Genomic DNA, 13919 nt, shown 5'->3' with positions numbered 1-13919 from the left:
TTACAAATGAGGGAAATGACGGAGCCTATATTTCTTTGGGTCTGGCTTATATCGTTTAATATGATTTTTTTCCAAGTTGTTCCATTTCCTTATGAAGGGGCGATCGCATTGTTTCTGATGGAAGCAGAGAATTCCACTGTGTGTGTGTGTGTGTGTGTGTGTGTGTGTGTGTGTGTGTGTGTGTGTGTGTGTGTGTGTGTGTATCATATTTTCTTGATCCATTCATCTATTGAGGGGTATCTGGGTTGGTTCCATATCTTAGCTAAGGTAAATATTGCCGCAATGGACATGGTTGTGGTGGTAACTTTAGTATGGCCTTGCTTGGAATCATTTGGGTAAATGCCCTGGTGTGGGATTGCTGGGTCATAGAGGAGCTCTATGTTTAGTCTTTTGAGGAACCTCCATACTGCTTTACAGAGTAGCTGAACAAGTTTACACTCCCACCAACAGTGCAGTAGCATTCCCCTTTGGCCACAACCCTGCCGGTATCTACTATTTATTTTCTTGATATTGGTCATTCTAACTAAGGTAAGGTACAATTTCAATGTGGTTTTGATTTGCATTTCTTTTATGGCTAGCAGTGTTGAACATTTCTCCATGTGTCTATTGGTCATTCTTATTTCCTCTCTAGAGAAGTCTCTTTTTAATTCTTTAGCCCACTTATTAATGGGATGGTTGTTTGTTTAAGGGTTTGTTGATGGGGAATTTAATTTTTTGAGCTCTAGGTATATTTTTGATATGAGACCCTTGTCTGTTGTATGGCTAGTAAAGATCTTCTCCCAGTCTGTGGGCTTTCTATTTATCTTGCTAGCTATGTCCTTTGCCATGCAGAGGCTCTGCAGTTTAATGTGATCCCATTTATCCAGACTTTCTTTGATTTGTTGTTTCTGAATCTTTATTTAGGCAGTTTCGACCTGTGCTAAGGAGCCCTAGTATATCCCCTATTCCTTCCTGTAATATTTTCAGGGTCTTTGCTCTTGCCTCAAGGTCTTTGATCCATTTAGAGTTGATTCTACAACCCTAGAATTTTCTTCTGCAGTGGTTATAATTAAACAAATGGGGAAGTTATTCATCAGGAATCTGTTTTGAGTATGCTATGAATGGGAATCTAAGTTTTTCAAATGGGAAATCTATTTTCCCAATACTACATATTAGATGGTTTACATACTGACCTAAAACACGTTTGTCAGCTAACATGTCATTTTGCAGTACATTTGCCAATGGCAGTCTCATTGATCGGTGTCTGTACGTTTTTGCTAGTGTCTAATTGACCTGTTGAATACTACTCTATAGTTTGATTTATGGGAGGTGGGCACTGTCAGACAATTTTCTTGCTAATTTTTCTGCACTTAGGATTCTCTGAGTCTTATATCAACTTTTCAAGTAAAGCACTCCCTTGTAACATCAATTGGAACTGGGTTGAATTTCATGCAGAGTCTGGGAAGACTCTACAGCTTTACCTACTAAAATTTCTCTGCAAACAAGAAAGGTTTCTGAACCGAGCCCCAGGGTGGCCTCCAGGAAAATGGTGTGCTTTCCTCCAAATGGCCCCGGGATGCTCTTGTTAAGTGTGCTGCTGGGTAACTGATGCCTTTTCTTCCAAAGATGAGCACGCTGAGCGCTGCAGGGGGCTTGGCCTCCCGCAGAGCCAAATCCTCAGGCTGGGAACAGCTGACCTGAGGGTCACCTCCTTGTGTAAGCAGGAAACTCTAGCCTTGGCTTCTGAGAAGCACCCCGGTCACGCGGGGTTCTGGCCCACCCCAGGGCCCTAGTTAACCTCACTAACCTCTTTCTAACCCTGTCTGCCAACGTAGTCACCTTCTGAGGTCCTGCAGGCTGGGATTCCCACGTGGAGATGGTCGCTCTTCCCCTCACGAGCTCTGACGACTTCCCTGTGACTCCCTGGAGCTGCCTGTGTGTAATGACATCACCGTGAAGTTTATTCCTCCATTCTTACACTTGGCTGTTAAGTCTTCAGAGTGCACCCCGAAGGGCCACGTGTTGAAGCTAGGCTGGATTGAGAGGTGGTGTTAGCTTTAGGAGGCGGGGCCTGGAGAGAGGAAGTGAGGTCGCTGGGGGTGTGGCTTGACGAGGCAGTAGAGGAGAAGGCCCTGCTCCTGGCCCCTTGTTTCTTTGTCTCTCTCTGCCACTCCGCTACCACAGAAGCAGCGTCGGCCCAGCGCCTGCTCTTGACCATGATGTACTATGCAGCAAAATCACGTGGAGCTCAGTAGCCACGGACTGAAGTCTCAAGACTGAGCCAGGGGGACGCACTTGTACTTTAGCTTGACTCTCTCAGCCGTTTTATTCTAGTGAAGGGAAGCCGACTGACTCACACATTCTAAGAAACGTTATGGTGCACAGCCTTGTGAATAAGGCCGAAGAGCCTCTGCAGTGTGTCCGTGCCTCACAGACCCTGAGGATGAGCCAGAGAGTGTGAGGAGCCCATGGACTTGGTCACCCTCGGGCTGCTCAGCTTTATGAGCCTGCACACTGGCTCAGAGAGCTGTAGCTGACTCCACCTCCCTCTGCCCAGAGAAGCCAGGCCATGGGGTGCAGCTGTCCTGCTGGGTGCTGACCAGGGCCCCACCTCACCTGGAAATCGCTTCACACATCCTGCTGCTCTTCCAGATTTTGTGCCAGCATAGCCCAAACCAATCTTGCACAGGTGACCACAGTTTACCTTGATAGTCCTCCGCTAATCACCCTCCATGGGCTGCACACATTCTGTGCTTCAGGCTGACCCAAGTCCTGATTTGACTCTGAAATTAGAGCTCCATTAGTCTCTCTGAAGTAAATTTCCATGAGCATAATAATAATCCATTACCATACAATAATCACGCTGTAGGGGCTGTGTGCCCACAAGAGCAAGCACCTGCCAGGGCATCTTTGGTCACATTTGTAACGACAACCCTTCTGGCTAGTGGGCTGAGGCTTGTGCCTTGGGCTGAGCAGATTCTGCGAAACCAGGGGAACTTATGCCACCGCGGGGCCTGCTTTCTTCTGTCTGTGACAAATGCTTCCAACCGCCTGCTCTCCACACAACGTGTTGCTTGCTCATTATTTTCTCTAGCATTTTCAACTTCGAGCGATTTCATCTGGTGGAGCTTTAGGCTGTCCATCTTCTTCAAACTACAAGAACAACTGAGATTTGGTTAGCAGGCCCACGTGTGTGATTTGGTCCAGTTTTCCTGATCATAGCCAGTTTTGACCTTGGACAATCTCAAGCTTCCGTGGCTGTCAGTCAACAGCCATTCCAAGATTCCTAGAGGGCTTTCCTGGACCGTGTGGCCCCAAGGCACAGCTGACTCCAGGTGGACAAGCGGCCTGAATGAACAGAAGGCCTGGAGGGACTGGCCACAGCTCAAGTTCAAGGTCATGGGGCCACCACACCAGGCCTCCTCTCTGGCAGATCACCAAGGTGTGGCTGGAGATGGCCTGGCTAGAGCACTCAGGTGAGAAGCATGTGCTCCGGGTTACTTGTCCATAACTGAGCTGGAGTGGAGCCAAACCTCTGGTAGGTTAGAGTGCTAGGGCCCAGGCCTGGAGTCCCACCTGCAGCTCCCGAGGTCAGACCCATGCACCCAAAATCCCACCCGCAGCTCCCAAGGCCCCATCTTCAGGTCCCTGGGTGTCAGTTGGGGATCCCTGAGGTCTTACTTGTTTCCTGGGATCTCACCGACAGTGGCCTGCATCCTGCAGGCAGTCCCCGGGCCGGCCTGGGCTTCCTGCAGGTCCAACTTGGTACTGAAGTCCCGCTTGCAGTCCCCAGGTCCCGGCTGGGGTCCTGAGGTCTCACAGTTTTGGGATTTCCACCATCACTTCCTGACTGGGAAGCCAGGGTTCCCAAGGCCCCCTGTGCTCCCCAAACCTCATCTGCAGTGTTCTGGCTTCTGAACTGGAGGCAAAGTCCAGGTCCTGCCGCAGTCCCCAGTGCTCCCCACACCTCGCAGTGCTCCGCCCATCCCCAGTGCTCCCAGTGCCTCGCAGTGCTCCACCCATCCCCCATCCCCAGTGCTCCCCACGCCTCGCAGTGCTCCATCCACCACCCATCCCCAGTGCTCTCCATGCCTCGCAGTGCTCCGTCCATCCCCAGTGCTCCCCACACCTCGCAGTGCTCTGCCCATCCCCCATCCCCAGTGCTCCCCACGCCTCACAGTGCTCCGCCCATCCCCCATCCCCAGTGCTCCCCACGCCTCGCAGTGCTCCGTCCACCACCCATCCCCAGTGCTCCCCACGCCTCGCAGTGCTCCGTCCACCACCCATCCCCAGTGCTCCCCACGCCTCACAGTGCTCCATCCACCACCCATCCCCAGTGCTCCCAGTGCCTCGCAGTGCTCCACCCATCCCCCATCCCCAGTGCTCTCCACGCCTCGCAGTGCTCCATCCATCCCCAGTGCTCCCAGTGCCTCGCAGTGCTCCGTCCATCCCCAGTGCTCCCCACGCCTCGCAGTGCTCCACCCACCACCCATCCCCAGTGCTCCCCACACCTCGCAGTGCTCCGTCCACCACCCATCCCCAGTGCTCCCAGTGCCTCGCAGTGCTCCATCCACCACCCATCCCCAGTGCTCCCCACACCTCGCAGTGCTCCGTCCACCACCCATCCCCAGTGCTCCCAGTGCCTCGCAGTGCTCCATCCACCACCCATCCCCAGTGCTCCCCACGCCTCGCAGTGCTCCACCCATCCCCCATCCCCAGTGCTCCCAGTGCCTCGCAGTGCTCCACCCATCCCCCATCCCCAGTGCTCTCCACGCCTTGCAGTGCTCCGTCCATCCCCAGTGCTCCCAGTGCCTCGCAGTGCTCCACCCATCCCCCATCCCCAGTGCTCCCCACGCCTTGCAGTGCTCCGTCCATCCCCAGTGCTCCCCACACCTCGCAGTGCTCCGTCCACCACCCATTCCCAGTGCTCCCAGTGCCTCGCAGTGCTCCCAGTGCCTCATGGTGCTCCGTCCATCGGCCATCCTCTGCACACCCTTCCCATCCCTGGAGCAGTGGAGATGTAAGGCTGGGATGAGTGACTCTTGCATGCATGTCTTCTCTACAGCATATGTACTGTTTCTAGAACCATCTGCTTATACAGGGGTGGAGAACGCTGGCCCAGAACATCAGTAGGTACACGACAGGATACATATGTGTGCTCCTGTTGGCTGCCCAAGGCTGTCTGCCTGCACTGATACTTTGTATGTCCCAGAAATGATGTAATAATTACCCAAATGGCTCTCGGCAGGAAAACCGAGTCCTGTCCCTGCATTGGTCCTCAGTGTTAACCAATAGGCCGGTGGGTGTCTCCAGATCTGGTAATTGGGACAGCATCAAATGAACACTCCGTATGTCAGTCCTAAGCACACACGGCAGCCTAGTGTCATATCAAGGTCACTGATTTCATTTAAAGAATCCCAGAGGGCACCTGACCTCAATTTTTATAATTTCCTCACTGAAACTCAAGAGCAACTTCCTCGTCGTTCCCTATTATCCCTTTGTTGCTCAGAAAAGTTAAAGTTTAAATGGCAATTCTCTCCAGAATTTGATATCTGCCCCCAAACATTGTCAGTTTAATTGCTAACTGATTCTTTAGAAAATTGAATCGTATATTACATGGTTGCTATGCGCTGATGGCCGGGGAGAAGCTGGCAGAGACCTCGGCAAAAGTTAACAATGTCTGTTTCAAGCTGTGAGCGCCTTATTGGAAGAGTTTCTAGCTGAGGTTTTCCTTCCTTTAGTTTTTTCCATTTCTTCTTGTTCTTTTAATTTTTCACGTGTGAGCCCCGAGCTGGCTCTGTGTTAAATTAGGATTACCGCATGCAGAATCCCCCGCCCCAGGGGCTTTCCCCGCTTACCTTCCCACAGGTTGATAAGGAAGAGGCCTGCTAATGTGGGCAAAGCTAGGAGAGGCGGCTGAACACCATGGCTCACGCCTGTGGTCCTAGCTACTCAGGAGCCTGAGATCTGAAGACTCACAGCTGGAGCCCTGGCAGCAAAGTCTGCGAGACTCTCGTCTCCAATTACTGAGCAAAAAGCCTGAGGTGGAGGGGTGGCTCAAGTGGTAGAGCAGCAGCCTAGAGCCAAAGAGCTAAGGGAGAGTGTGAGTCTCAGGGTTCAAGCCCCAGTATGGAGACACACCCCCAAAAAGAAACTTCAAAGTGAGGCCTGGAGCCGCTCCTGCTCTACTGTCTAGCATAGGAGAGGCAGGGACAGAAGGCCGCCATCCCCTGGAGCCAAGGTCTGCCTGTGGGTACAGGCCTTGTGCCTTTGTGGTCTCTGATTCCACACAGACGAGTGTCAGCTACTCGTGGGAGACCAAGGATGGGAAGGGAGGGCAGAGGCTGGACAGCACACCAAGCTGACCCAGAGTGGACCGGGCTCGCTCTTCCCTCAAGCAGACCTGTCACTGCCGCTTCCAAGTTAAAAACTGGCCATAGCCAGGCAAGTTGGGAGGCGGTGCCCAGCACGGCACTCCAAAAAGACAGCGCCAGCCAGCGCCACCTTCCCAAGAACGCGACTCTGCCTCCTGCTGCCAGCGGCGGGCTGGTCGCTGCCTGCCGGGATGGAGGCCCCGGAGCCCGCAGAGTCCAGCCAGGGTACAGGTGCTGGCACCACAGGGACAAGCTAGGGAGCTTCCCAGAAAATGAGCGGGAAAATGCCTGGGGAATGGCAAGGCCTCCCTAGATGCCCACACACGGCCGCGCCCACCCCCTCCAGCCCCGCGAGGCCACGCCCACCTCCTCCAGCCCCGCGAGGCCACGCCCACCTCCTCCAGCCCCGCGAGGCCACGCCCACCTCCTCCAGCCCCGTGAGGCCACGCCCACCTCCTCCAGCCCCGCAGAGGCCACGCCCACCTCCTCCAGCCCCGCGAGGCCAGCCCAGGCCCGCCCAGGACCACGCGTCACCTGCAGGCCTGAGAGGGGCGGCCGACGGTGGTGTTAGTCATGACCTCTGGAGGGTCATGCTTAGGATGACAGGAGGCCCCCGTGTCCCGGTGCTGGCCTCTGTATCCCCCACTGGCCCCCCATTTCTTCTCTGGTCAGACTTTCTCTTTCCGCTCCTAGGATCAAACTGTGTTATCTTCCTGGTACCCCTGGCCTCCATCCTGTCCCTCCAAATCCTTAGGCTGCCCACAGTGTCTGAAGCGCCCCCGATCTGCTCTGCACACGCCTGTCATCCTGGACGACCCCGAATGTCCCCCGCTGCGTTGCTGGCCTCGCTGTCTGCCAGGTGCGCGGCCGGCCCTGGGCTGATGGATGTCTGTCCACCCTGGAGGTCAGCTTCCCGTCCCCGTGACTGTCGTCATTCCTGCGATGTCTCCGGAGGAACCTGAAGCCGCGCTCACTGGCTTTGACCCAGGGACCTGAAGCCACGCTCACTGGCTTTGACCCAGGGACTCACTGCTCGCAGGGCAGGTGTCAGTGTGTGGCCTTTGGGCTGGGCCCTGCCCTGCAGGCGTGAGTTCTCACCGCAGCTGCGTGCCCCTTGCGGTCAGCTCCCTCCCCGGCGTGCGGGACCCCGCGGCCTCCTCGCCAGCTCTGTGCACCTCTGTACACCCACGGTGGCCACGCAGCCAGTGCGCGCAGGTGTGACCTCTCATGTCGGGGTACTTTGAGGGGCCTCCCCGTGGCCGCTCAGCTCCGCACAGGCCTTGCCACGTGAGGCCCCGGTGCCGGAGGGGACCCTTGCCCCGGGAGGGGGGCAGCCAGCGCAGTTCACACCCCAGGATTTGTTTTTCTCCTCCTCTCGGAGGAGGAGCCCCATCCATCCGTGGGACCGCGGCCCCAGTGAGCGACCTGCTCCTGAGCCGCAGGCTCGGGTGCCGTCCCCGGGGCCTGTGTGACATCTTGGCTCTGGGGACCCAGGGCCAGCTCTGCCTCTTGCTGCTCTGCTGCGCCTAATGCTCCAGCGTGGACGGGGCAACGTTCAGATGGAAGGGCTCAGAGCCCCTGAGTGCCCCTTGGGTTCCTGTGGGAGCCCCGTCGGAGGGCCCCGTGGGTCTGAGTCCAGCTGCTGTGTCCTGCTTCATCCTAAGCTCTCCGGGACTGGGCGTGAATTCAGAAGTCTGTCCCTCCTCCCTTGCTCGTTTCCTAGAATGTTCTATGAGCATCTGTGCCCAGCTGTGAACAGGGGAAAGGCGGGAGGGGTGAGAGAGGCCTTCCCTCCCGCCCGGGGACTCCCAGAGCACCAGCCTTCTAGAAGATGGAGAATAGGGATGACCATGCTGTTGGTTTAGCTCTCCGGTGAGTGGGGCAGGGGGTGGCCTGGAGCAGGAGGCTGGGACAGAGGCGGCTGGGTGCCTTGGGGCCCATGAGAACATGGCCTGCAGATCAGGTCGCCACGGCTGCCGTGCAGCCGCCGTGGGGTCTGAACCCTGGGCCTGGGCGCTGTCCCTCAGCTCTTCAGTTCAAGGCTAGTGCTCTACCACTTGAGCCACAGCGCCACTTCCGGCTTTTTCTGCCCAGGGCCTCAGGCATGCAAGGCAAGCGCTCTACCACTGAGCCACCTTCCCAGCCCCTGGCTTCTTTTTGGGATGTTTTGGACCTGATGGGCTGGAGCCATGTTGGAGATGTGTGTTGGGAGCGTTCAGCTGCCGAGGGCCTTCAGAACGGCTCCTTGGTTAAAGAAGAGTCTTATCTTTCAGACCTGCTCCTTAAAAACCCTGGGGTGAATGAGCAGGGTGTTAACCCCCCCTCCCCCCGGTCCACGGGTCTGAGACTCCGACAACCTTGTGTGCACATCACCTGCATCCATCCGGGGACTGGCTCACCTCGCAGCATGCTCACCCTCCCACCCGTGCTAACTTGTAGAAGCGGGCCCTGGGCCGTGTCTTCCGTGGCCGGTTTCACCCAGCACGCTCCCTTTGGGTGCTTCGGGTCGTGTCCAGCGTCGGCGCCCTCCTCCTCCAGAAGGCCGGCGAGGCCCGGGCCGCGGCCGCATTCCTGATCCTCCTGGCCGCCGCCTCCCCCGTGCAGCTCTCCCCAGGATGCGGAAATGCCACCGGCACCCTCTTTTGGTTCTTGTGGGCCTCTCCCCAGCAGTGGGGTCGTGGAGATTGTGCTCATTCTGTTTAATTCCCCCTCCCTCCTCCCCCAGGAGAACACGGCGCTGTTGGCCATGGCTTCGTCTTGTTTTCTTCGTCCAGAGGAAGGGGTTCTGGGGCGTCGAGGTGCATGGGTATCCGGTGTGCACGCCCCATGCAGAGCCTCTGTGTGTCTGTCAGCCTCTGGGAGCAAAGCTGGCTCCCCTGGCCGGCCTGGTCACCAGCGGATCTTTAAGCGCGTTCTGGAAATGGTTGTGCAATTCTTCCTTTGTCCTTCGGGGAAGCCTTTCTTCCTTGTTTTTTTTTTTTTTTTTAACGGCACAAACTCGGCCCTTTCGTGTATCTGGCTCTTTACCTTCCCAGAATACCTGGAAGATTTGTTTACTCATCTTTGTACAGAACTGCCATGCTATGTTCAATGGTTGCTTAGCACGCCGCTGTTTATAGATCACCTTAAAGGGTCATTATTCCTTAAATCTGTTTCTGATTTTAATGAGGACGGCGGCGCTCCCACTGTGGCGTTGGGAAAGGAGATGAATGGCTCAGAAGCAGCTGCTTACAAGGCCTTTCTTGGGAAAATTGCCTTGAAATGTAGCATTTAAACAACTTCCTACTGAAATGTAATTTAATGCAGAAAAATGCTTGTGTCACAGTGTGTAGTTGGCTGAATTTTATAGGCTGAGCACTGAGAGAGAGCAACATCCACCCAAATGTGGGATGTGATCAGAACCCAAACTGGCCCTGGGAAGGGGTCTTGGTCTCTGGGAACCCGGGACCCCGATGGCGGCCGGGACCCCAGGGCGGGTGGGAGCCAGGAGAGACTCTTGGCTCTGAACCTCCAGGACTGGATCAGGGGCCCACGCAGGGGAGGAGTCAGGCCTGGGAACTCACTGGCTGTGGGATTGCAAGCCCCCCCCCAGCTGTCTCCACCCGTGCCTGGCGACGAGGGGCAGACGGCACGATGGAACTGTGGTGTTGGTTCCTGCAGCACAGCACACGGTGCTGAGGTTGCACCCAGCCTTCCCTACAAGCACTTGCCTCGTGGGTGCTTGAGCAAGCCCAGCAGGGCACAGTGATGGCGCAGGAAGCTCCCCAGGACTCACAACCCAACGCCCCTCACCACCCCCCATGGGAGAAGCAGACAGGGCTTCCTGCGCCCCATGCAAGGTGCAGGGGCCATGTGAAGCATGGGTGGGCTGATCTGGGGGGGGGCTGGGCGCCCAGGGAAGGCCCCGCAGCTGCCCGCTCTCTCAGCCCTGCGGCAGGAGCAGCATGCCTCCACAGGTCCCAGGCCGCCTCTGCCAGTGGAGCCTGCAGCCCGGTTCGCTCCAGAGGCCCGGCCCCAGCTCCCAACCTGTCCTGCTCTCCGCTGTGGCCCTCCCGTGCCGCCCTGCAGGGCCAGGAAGTCACTTTAGCTGTCTGTCACACGGGTGTGTGCACGGATGGACATGTACATGTGTACCCGTGAGCAAACATATGTGTGCCTATGTGTCTGCATATTGTATGCATGTCAGAGTGTGCATATGTACATGTGTGTGTGTGTGTGTGTGTGTGTGTGTGTGCAGTGCCCTAGAGATCAGTATGTAGTTGGAATGTTCTGGAGCTGGGGGCTCCAGGGTCTGAGCACCACAATGTCTTTCTCTCTGTAAGTGACCCAGTGCTCCTCAGCCGGGCCTGGCTCTAGAGCAGCTGTGTTCTTGGGTCACCAATGGGAATCCTGGAAGAGTTGAATTAGAAAGATGCCTACCTATCGACTGGCACATTGCATTTAATCATCGACCAACACAAGCATGGGAGTCCGGCTCTCAGAGTCCAGGAGATAAAATGTTGTCTTCCTTCCTCTTCTCAGTGAACTTTCTGCCAGCTGTTCCTACCAGAGAAATCCTGTGCCGTCACCACACGCTTGGCACAGGACGCTGTGTGTGCAGAAGCTGCATCCCCTGAACACAGCCCTGTCTGTAAGTTCAGGAACAAGTCACGTGCTCAAGTTCCGTGATCAGTTTAGTCACTTTGATGCCCTCACGTGTATAGAAACTAAGTCTCTACACTAAACACATTTGATTTTCTCCGTAAGAGCCTCAAGTACTTCATAGGACAAATGCAAACGCATAAAAGAGCTCCCCAAGTTCTGCAAGTGAAAGACACTGAGCGACGCTGGCCTTGCACCCCACAGACACCAATCGTGGATGTCCCTGAAACTTTCCACTCCCGGGTGCCCCCTCCTTCCCTCTGGCAGCCAGGGGGCGGCCGTGGCCTCCGCTGACCCTGGGCACCTGAAGCGGCCTCCAGGGAGGAGGGTGTGGGCCCCAAGGGAGCCGCATCTTCCTCTCAGAGGCCAGTGACTTGGGACCTGGGCAACCGTCCTGGAAGGACCACACGTCCTGGCAGCTGGTGCCTGCGGAGGTGGGCTTGTACCTGCCCCGGTGCCTGAGTGGCTGACCGCCAGCGGGAGGGTGGGCTTGTACCTGCCCCGGTGCCTGAGTGGCTGACCGCCAGCGGGAGGGTGGGCTTGTACCTGCCCCGGTGCCTGAGTGGCTGACCGCCAGCGGGAGGGTGGGCTTGTATCTGCCCTGCTTCTGTCCTTGTGAACGACTTGAGTGTCTGTCTGTCTGAGCCCCTCTTGGGCCCCTGGCGCAGCCTCCTGACCGCAGGGCCATCCAGCTGGTCTCTGCTCTATGGAGTAGCCATTGACATCTGCTCAGCTCCAGTCTGCGGGCTCCAGCTCCCTTCCCCTGCCAGTCCCTCTCCTGTCCCCAGGGGACTCCTGCCCACCCTCCAGCAGGCATCGGAGTGCCGGGCATCCACAGGTGTACGCTTGGAGGGCAGCTGCAGCGGCTGTGGACTAGGGCTGGCGGCGGTTTGCATTGTGGGTCTGGAGCTGCAGGCAGGGGCGCCAGGTACCAGCACAGATTTCTGATGATGCAGGGGGTAGCGTTGAAGCCCCCACAGAAGCGGAGTGGCCCAGGGCAGTGTGGGAGGGCGTGGGAGATGAACGGTGGAGCGCTCAGCAGACTCAGGGCGTGGCAGAGGAGAGCTGGTGACCAAGGCTCCTTCAGGATGCGGAGGAGGGGAGGGGAGGGGAGGAGGAGGAAGGGAGGGGAGGGGGAGGAAGGGAGGGGAGGGGGAGACATCCCAGCCCAGGGAGCCTTGGACCGGAGACCAATGGTAGAGGTGATGCGGCAAGCCTGGGTTTCAACCTGGCTCCCAGGGGTGCGGGAGCCCAGCCTCCTCCTCCTCCTCCACTGCTGACACCCCGGCCGGCTGAATGCCCAGTGCATTTGTGCCCCAGCACTCGCCGGTTCTGAGCCCAGAGCCTCGGAGCCCCTTCCCGCTTCCAGCGGCGTGCCGGCATGGGCACACCCTGGCTCGGCATTTCCTGGCTGTGTTGTTGTTGTTGTTGTTTTAAATCTGCCCGTGCTTCCTGGTGAAATGTTTCTTTTTATGAAAGGAAACCCGACCTTCATGGAGTTCTTTCCTAACATTTGCGGGAGCCACAGTGGGCTCTGGCCTATCATTAGGGGCTCTGGGCAGTTTGGGAAAGAAATAAACATGTCGTCCTAAACGTGTTTTCCATTTTTTCCTGGGAAAACGTGGCTGTGTTCTTGGGAAGGCAGAGGCCCCTCATCACAGGCCTCGGTTTGCAGACCGGGGAGGCCTGGCGTGGCCTCTCTAGCCTGTGCTGTGAAGGGAATCTCAGCCGCGGGAATGAATCGCCAGGCAGCGCTCAGGACCAGCTCCGAGCCTGGACAGAGTCCTACTCCTGCCCCACGGGGAGCGCAGGTGAGCCCCGGGACAATGCCCCAGATGACGCATCAGGCCCCTTCCCTTCAGCCTTGGTACCAGCTCCACTCCTGTGTCTCCCTGAAACGCAGCGGATCTGAATGCAGAACCGAGAACTGAGACCGCTTCTCCACCCGTGGGCAGCGTCTGGCCCGCTTCCTCGTCCTCCTGAGCCCTCCTGCCATCCAGAAGGAGGCCCTATCCTCTCCAGGGGACACGGCAGGCCCCGGAAGCCACTGTCCAAGGGAACTGGTCCAGGTCACGGACTCAAGCTCCCTACCTCCGTCTGGGTATGGTCCCCGTGAACGCCTGGACCCTCCCCACAGCACGGAGCCCCACAGCACTTCGGACTGTGGGGCCTGCTCAGCCCCTGCCCAGCTCAGCCCCTCGAGCCCAGGCCACCCCTCCCCTCCCTCACAGGCCTGGGCCAGTCTTGGGGGCCCCTGGCCTTGCTTCCTTTGCTGGGCCATGACCCTGTCTTGCTGCCGTCCACTAACGGCTGGGGCAGGGCTAGTCAGAGGCAGTCCGCAGCGGCGGCCCTCTGCTCCCAGAGCCAGTGCCGCCCCAGCCCCCAGCGCTGACCCCTCCCAGAGTGCGCGGCAGAGACATCGCCACACGGACTCGAGCTTTAGGCTGCTAGTGCTGCCGGGGCGGGGACACAGCCAGCCTGGTCTGCCGGAAACAAGGTCAGCCTCTAGCAAGGACCCCAGGGAGGAGAGTGGACGCAGCACCCCTGGACTGCTCAGAGTGCGTGCGTGTACGTGGTGTCTGCGTGGGCCTCCCTGGCCCTGCAGCTGCGATCATACAGACATCACTGACGTGATGAACATCGAGAGTCTGGACTCGGCCACAGAAGAGCAGGCCTCCGGCCCAGGTCTGCCTGAGTCCTGGGGTCCTCCCGCGCCCTCAGCTCTCTGCACATAGGGCGTCTGACACTGCGGCCAGGGACTCCAGGCATGCTCCCGCAGCCAAACCCGCCCATGCCCACGGTCACACGCCCTCCAAGAGAGCCCTCCCCTGGACAGCCTGGCCCCGAGCCTCAGAGCCTCGTCCGCTGCTGGAGCAGAGTCTCCTCCAGAGGAGGAGGTGCCTTGCAGAGCCCTGCGTGGGGCTG

Source organism: Dipodomys merriami, unplaced genomic scaffold (assembly GCF_024711535.1).
Source record: "Dipodomys merriami isolate MVZ:Mamm:240054 unplaced genomic scaffold, mDipMer1.0.p SCAF_1, whole genome shotgun sequence".
Lineage (NCBI taxonomy): Eukaryota > Metazoa > Chordata > Mammalia > Rodentia > Heteromyidae > Dipodomys > Dipodomys merriami.
Note: the sequence above shows the minus strand (reverse complement) of the source record.